A 6,000-nucleotide genomic window follows, 5' to 3' on the forward strand; every position below is an offset into this window, starting at 1 on the left:
GAACGATATCGGTAACATACAATACTACTGGAAAAAATAAACGCTACCTTTCCGACATCTTTCTTGCACCTGTACATAGCATCATTTTGTGTAAAGTGAGCTCAATGGTAACGTAAAGACATTGGAAAGATACCATATGTTATATTTATGTTTCACCCATGAGGATATTTTGACTTTCCTGGTTTCGTCAAACACGCTAACACAGAATGAGTTATTCAGGCGAAGTCGCTGCTTTAGTGAACGGCGCATGTGGTATATTGAGCGGAAAATACTCGTAATTTGGTAAAAGCTATGCCTCTTTTAAGAATAATAATTAACGCTACCTTTCCGACATCTTTTTTGCACCTATACATTCCAAAAATTGTATCTGCTATATGTAAGTTTTAACCAAGAGTAAATGTTGCTTATCTTGGTTAAACTCAACACGTTAACACAGCAGGGGCTATTTAGGCGAAGCCGCTGCGTTAGTGAGGGCGCATGTGGTGTATTGAGCGGAAAAAATGCCTCTTCTTCAAATAATGATTAACGCTACCTTTCCGACATCTTTTTTCCACCTATACATAAAAGGGGGGGAGGTTTGCTTAAACCTCCCCCCTTTTATGTAAAGTCAGCTCAAATGTAACGGAAAGACATCGGAAAGATTGTATCTTTTATATGTAGCTTTCACACAGGACGAGATTTGCTTTTCTTTGTTAAACTCTTTTCTTTGTTAAACTCAACACGCTAACACAGCAAGAGCTATTCATTTGAAGCCGCTGCTTTAGTGAACGGCGCATGTACTATATTGAGCGGAAAATACTCTTAATTTGGTAAAAGCAATGCCTCTTCTTCAAATAATGATTAACGCTAACTTTCCGACACCTTTTTTCCACCTATACATAAAAGGGGGGAGGTTTGCTTAAACCTCCCCCCTTTTATGTAAAGTCAGCTCAAATGTAACGGAAAGACATCGGTAAGATTGTATTTGTTATATGTAGCTTTCACACAGGATATTTACTTTTCTTGGTTAAACTTAACACGCAAACACAGCAGGAGCTATTCATTTGAAGCCGCTGCTTTAGTGAACGACGCATGTGGTATATTGAGCGGAAAATACTCTTAATTTGGTAAAAGTAATGCCTCTTCTTCAAGTAATTATTAACGCTACCTTTCCGACACCTTTTTTCCACCTATACATAAAAGGGGGGAGGTTTGCTTAAACCTCCCCCCTTTTATGTAAAGTCAGCTCAAATGTAACGGAAAGACATCGGAAAGATTGTATCTGTTATATGTAGCTTTCACACAGGAGGAGATTTTCTTTTCTTGGTTAAACTTAACACGCAAACACAGCAGGAGCTATTCATTTGAAGCCGCTGCTTTAGTGAACGGCGCATGTGGTATATTGAGCGGAAAATACTCTTAATTTGGTAAAAGCAATGCCTCTTCTTAAAAATAAACGCTACCATTCTGACATCTTTTTTTGCACCTATACATAAAAGGGGGAGGTCTCCATAGACCTATACTAATAAGAGTATGTAAATGAGATCAATTGTAACGGAATGGCAATGAAAAGATATCATCTCCTATTGGTAATTTCCACCTTAGAGAACCACGAAAATAAAAAAAGGCGAAGGTCAACTGATTGTATGTGAACGTATGGTCGGTTCAAAGCCTGTAGATGTTTTCTGTACGTAAGCAATACCCGTTTCATATACGGCACATATAAGGATGCTTAAAGGTTATGTAAAGATATTACATGTATTTAATCTGCCTTAACGAATACGGAAAGGTTACGGAAATGTAAAACCATGGTTTCCGTGGTCTTTACGATACCGTAAACTCTGCGGAAATATTTTCCCACCTTTAGGCTACATTTAAGTATCTCGGAAAGTATGCTTAAATATTCGTTTTCGTGCTGTGGTTCTAACAATACACTGACAGAACAGTGGTGTATATGGAACTCCTAAAGAAAAACAAATCATCATGTGTCAGAAATGTGTGATAGTTAACATCTAGGTCCAACATCAACAGGAAGATCATGTTTGTAATGGTAGATTGGGATTGAGGATGTTTTGTTAGTAAACGTAATCCCAACTTTCTATAAAACAAAAACATTTTTATTCCTGCACTGATTGTTTTTAAAGGTACATATTGCAGAATTTTAATAATTTTTTGACAGATATTTCAGGTTCTCACAAAAAAGTTGAATTAATATGCTGTAACTATTATTGTATATAATCAGGTAGATTATACTTATGATCTAGAAAAAATGGTCAAAAACTTTGTTATAGTGTTTAGATTGGTAAGATTCTACTGTTGGTACTATACAGAATGATAGATTGGTAAATTGGTCAATTTAGTTGCCAAAAATTCAGAAGGGAATTCCATGATTCTTATTTACAGCAATGGCAGTGGTTCTTTCACAATGAATCTCTGAAAAGATTCAATTACCATAAAACGTAATAAGGACTTTTCAAGATGTCCATCACTTCTTTGTGTCCAAATGCCACCAATCAATAATATATATCCCAGGCCACGCAAGGTTGGGACATGCTAATGTCAACATATCACAACAGAGACATCTCTCACAAGGGATGGATCTGAGGAGGATGGGTTGCTTAGCAACCTGGCCAAATCTCACCTGCACAGCTGTCAATCAAGTGAAGCCGGGCTGACTTGTTTTGAAGGAGTCATTGTTGGGTTAATCAAGTTATTACAGATCGTGACATTTGGAGCAGAATGGAGAGTTTGAAAGGGAATAAACAAGCTTGAGAGGTACTGTAAATGCAGCAATGTTCGCGTTTTCCGCCAAGCACCCTTACTGCAACCTTTTTCCATTACAGTATGTGACTGCAGTGCATGGCACTACCACGAACTTAAAACCACTGCGAACAGTGCACTTTCCTGCTAAGGCAAAATTAAATCCCAGCAAACTTAAATGCATTTACAGTAGTCTAGAGGTGTGTGAGGTTAGATTTGTGAATACGGTTCGTTAACCTAGATGCCAGCCTATCTCTGTGGTGTGGTCTATCGAGTATGTTATCACTAAAGTGTGTGGCTCTACAAAATGTATATATAGTATTCAGACTCAAAGAAACAACAAATTACCAAACACATAATATATTATATCTTATACTGATATTCACTGTTTGTATATATGTGATTTGTTGTTCCTTTCATCTTTTAGATGTAACAATTATTTTGCACTAATAGAAGATAACCTATTATAAAGAGAAGTCTGCTCTTTCAGACAGCATAAGCTGTATAAATTAAGTATTACAGTCATAGGTAATCATTGGCAAGTATACACTATAGGAGTCATAATATGGTACCAACAAGAATTTAAATTCAAATACAATTCAATCTCTACAACTGGATTAAAAAAAAAAAGATTTACTTCAAGATGTTTTGAGTGACAATCCATCACTCTTCTTCAGCGACAAAAATTAACTTCTAAATTCTACAAGACTTTTTGAGGTACACATACAGAAATTGAGTAAAGAACTCACCTTAACTCTCACTCACAGGTGTGCTAAAGATGTGATGTCACCAGGGATAACCCAAAGCATGTGGGGCATGTGACTTCTGCTCACCTGAGCACCTGATACCTGAAACAAGAATGCCAAAACACAGGTCACCTACTAGTCCTATACTTTTGTTGTAGCTGAACACAGCAATATTTGCAGTTGTGATTTTGAAGAAGCTAGCTGCTGGTTTGAAAGTCTGTTAATGATTTTTATTCAGGACAATTCCATTAAAATGAGGGGGGTGAGTAGAATTTAGAAAGCTCTTTTAACAGCAAGCCACATGGTAAAATCAGCTGCTAAATCTTTTAAAGTTGAACAATTAATGAATCAATCAATGAAGTAACAAATAGATGGATGGAAGGAGGGATGAATGGAAGGAGGGATGAATGGAAAGAGGGATGGATAGACGGATAAGACAAAAGATAGAATCTTTAAAGGAATATTCTTAAGGACTGAGGAGAACCGAGTTCATCAACAAAATCTAATCAATAATGAAAGCTTGGAGGGGACTGATCGATCCAAATGATTTATTTTTCCTTTTGACCATGAAATTTCCTTGTCAGTCCATTTAAAGGTACCCAAAGCATGATAAGTCTTTTCATGCTGATCAAATGCAATTATGAAGTCAATGAAACTTCCCAAATCTATATATACCGGTAGCCGTTCCACAAATCAGTACTCTTTGCTTGAGGTGAACATTTGTTCCAGTTTGGTTTCGAATTCTATTGTCTCAATGAGTCCTTCTGACAGAGAAAAATGTCCCATCCTTCCCCAATGAAAAATGTTTTAGTTTGACTACTACTACATGTATGTACACTGTACCACAGAATTGTTTTAAAACTGCAAACTTGAAACTCTGCAAAAACCTCCTTGCCCTTCTTTGGTAATTTGAAGTTATTGATAAAAATCCATATATACTTCAGATATTCTATATATATTGGTCCCCTTTCCACAAATCAGAGCTGGTCAAATCATGACCTCTTTGCTTGAGGTGAACTTTCATTCCAGTATGGTTCTCTACCTCAGTCCGACAACGTGACAAAGAAAAATGTCCCGTCTTCCCCAATGAAAAACGTTTTAGTTTGCCATTGATTCCAGCCACAATGGCCTTGACCAGGAGTACGTTATCAGCACTAGAACCATAAATCACTAACACAAAGCCAATGTCGCCGAGCCATACAAAATTCATGATAAATAGTCATGAATGTCAACGGTGGTTAGGACCGAGATTTATGGCTGGAGAGGCTAATGTTCCGGCCAGAAGGGAATTTTGGCGTCTTTGGACGTCCTTTTTTTGTGGCTCACTCCATTAACTGTTGTCAGCTGGGATCCAATATATTTTTGCCAGGATGTCTAACATCCAGAATAACCTAAGTTCAATAAATAAAAACTAGGTACAAATAGAATTTTTTTTAAAGATTGAAGGCAGAATTTCATTGACATAAGAATATCTGAAGTATAGATGGATGGATTATGATTTTTTTAATATTAAATTTGTTTATTGTTTCAGGAACTTCATATCACCAAAGAAGGGGAAGGAGGTTTTCACAGTTTTTTAAGTTTGCGGTTTTAAAACAATTTTGTGGTATGGTAGCCATATATTGCAAAGTGCAAGTGTTACGAATTTGGGATGAAGCGAAAATAAAACCAATGCGAACATTTATGGACTTACAGTAGCCTGACAAAATCATGCTTTCAGCAGTGGCCCTTCCACTAGCCAGTCTGCAATTACAGTCCGAAAATGTGTAACGTTGAAAATGGCTAAAGGCATCATCAAGTCAAAGTTCCTTCCCGCGCCTGATGGCGCATAGGGCGGCGCCCATCTCCATTTCAGTAGCCCTGGGCCACACAACACAATCACTACAGCAGGGGGCTAGTCCACTGGTAGTTGTGTGTGTTCAACTTCCATACTCTTTCCCAAATGCTGAATGCTAAGCAGAGAAAGCAGTATGTACCATTTTAAGTAAAGTCTTTGGTACATGTATGACTCGGCCGGGGATCAAACTCACGACCTACCGAATACAAGGCGAACACTCTGCCCACTCGGCCATTGCACCGGTCTAAGGGCATCATATATTTGCCTAAAGCCTTGTAAAGAACTGAATTAAAACTGCAGTACCTTATATCATGTGATAAACATTTTCACTTCATCAAGATGTTCCCAGTCTGTTCGAGTTTAAGAAAAAACGGAAAGAGATAAACGGAAGGTGACAGAGAATAAAGGTTTCCTTTAGAACTGAATTAGGCCATCATGATACTCTTTATTCAGAGAGAAAACGTTCCCAAGACATTTGACCTTCAAGGACAATTCCTTATGTTTGAAGGTCATGCCAATGGCAGACACCTCCTGCTGATTGGCTCCTCCTGTGTGTGGCCAGTTCAAAGGTCACGAAGGAAAACTGCAAGGTGGTGGCTTATGATTTAAACCGAAGGATAATCTTTTCCATGCTCTTTTGAAAATCTCCAGGCAGATCTTGCTGTGGCAAATGGGAAG

At 37.8% G+C, this 6,000-nt stretch overlaps 1 protein-coding gene across 4 annotated transcripts in view; it reads right to left on the bottom strand.

The window, feature by feature from the left end:
* LOC118404490 (protein REDUCED WALL ACETYLATION 2-like) overlaps positions 1 to 6,000 on the bottom strand; it is a 103,103-nt gene that overhangs the window by 54,460 nt on the left and 42,643 nt on the right. For all 4 annotated transcript variants that reach the window (XM_035803588.1, XM_035803580.1, XM_035803581.1 and 1 more), the window contains exon 3: positions 3,489 to 3,587. The gene's annotated coding sequence lies outside the window, so the exon portion shown is untranslated. The remainder of the gene's footprint in view (positions 1 to 3,488; positions 3,588 to 6,000) is intronic.

Source organism: Branchiostoma floridae, chromosome 17, assembly GCF_000003815.2.
Source record: "Branchiostoma floridae strain S238N-H82 chromosome 17, Bfl_VNyyK, whole genome shotgun sequence".
NCBI classification, from domain to species: Eukaryota; Metazoa; Chordata; class Leptocardii; order Amphioxiformes; family Branchiostomatidae; genus Branchiostoma; species Branchiostoma floridae.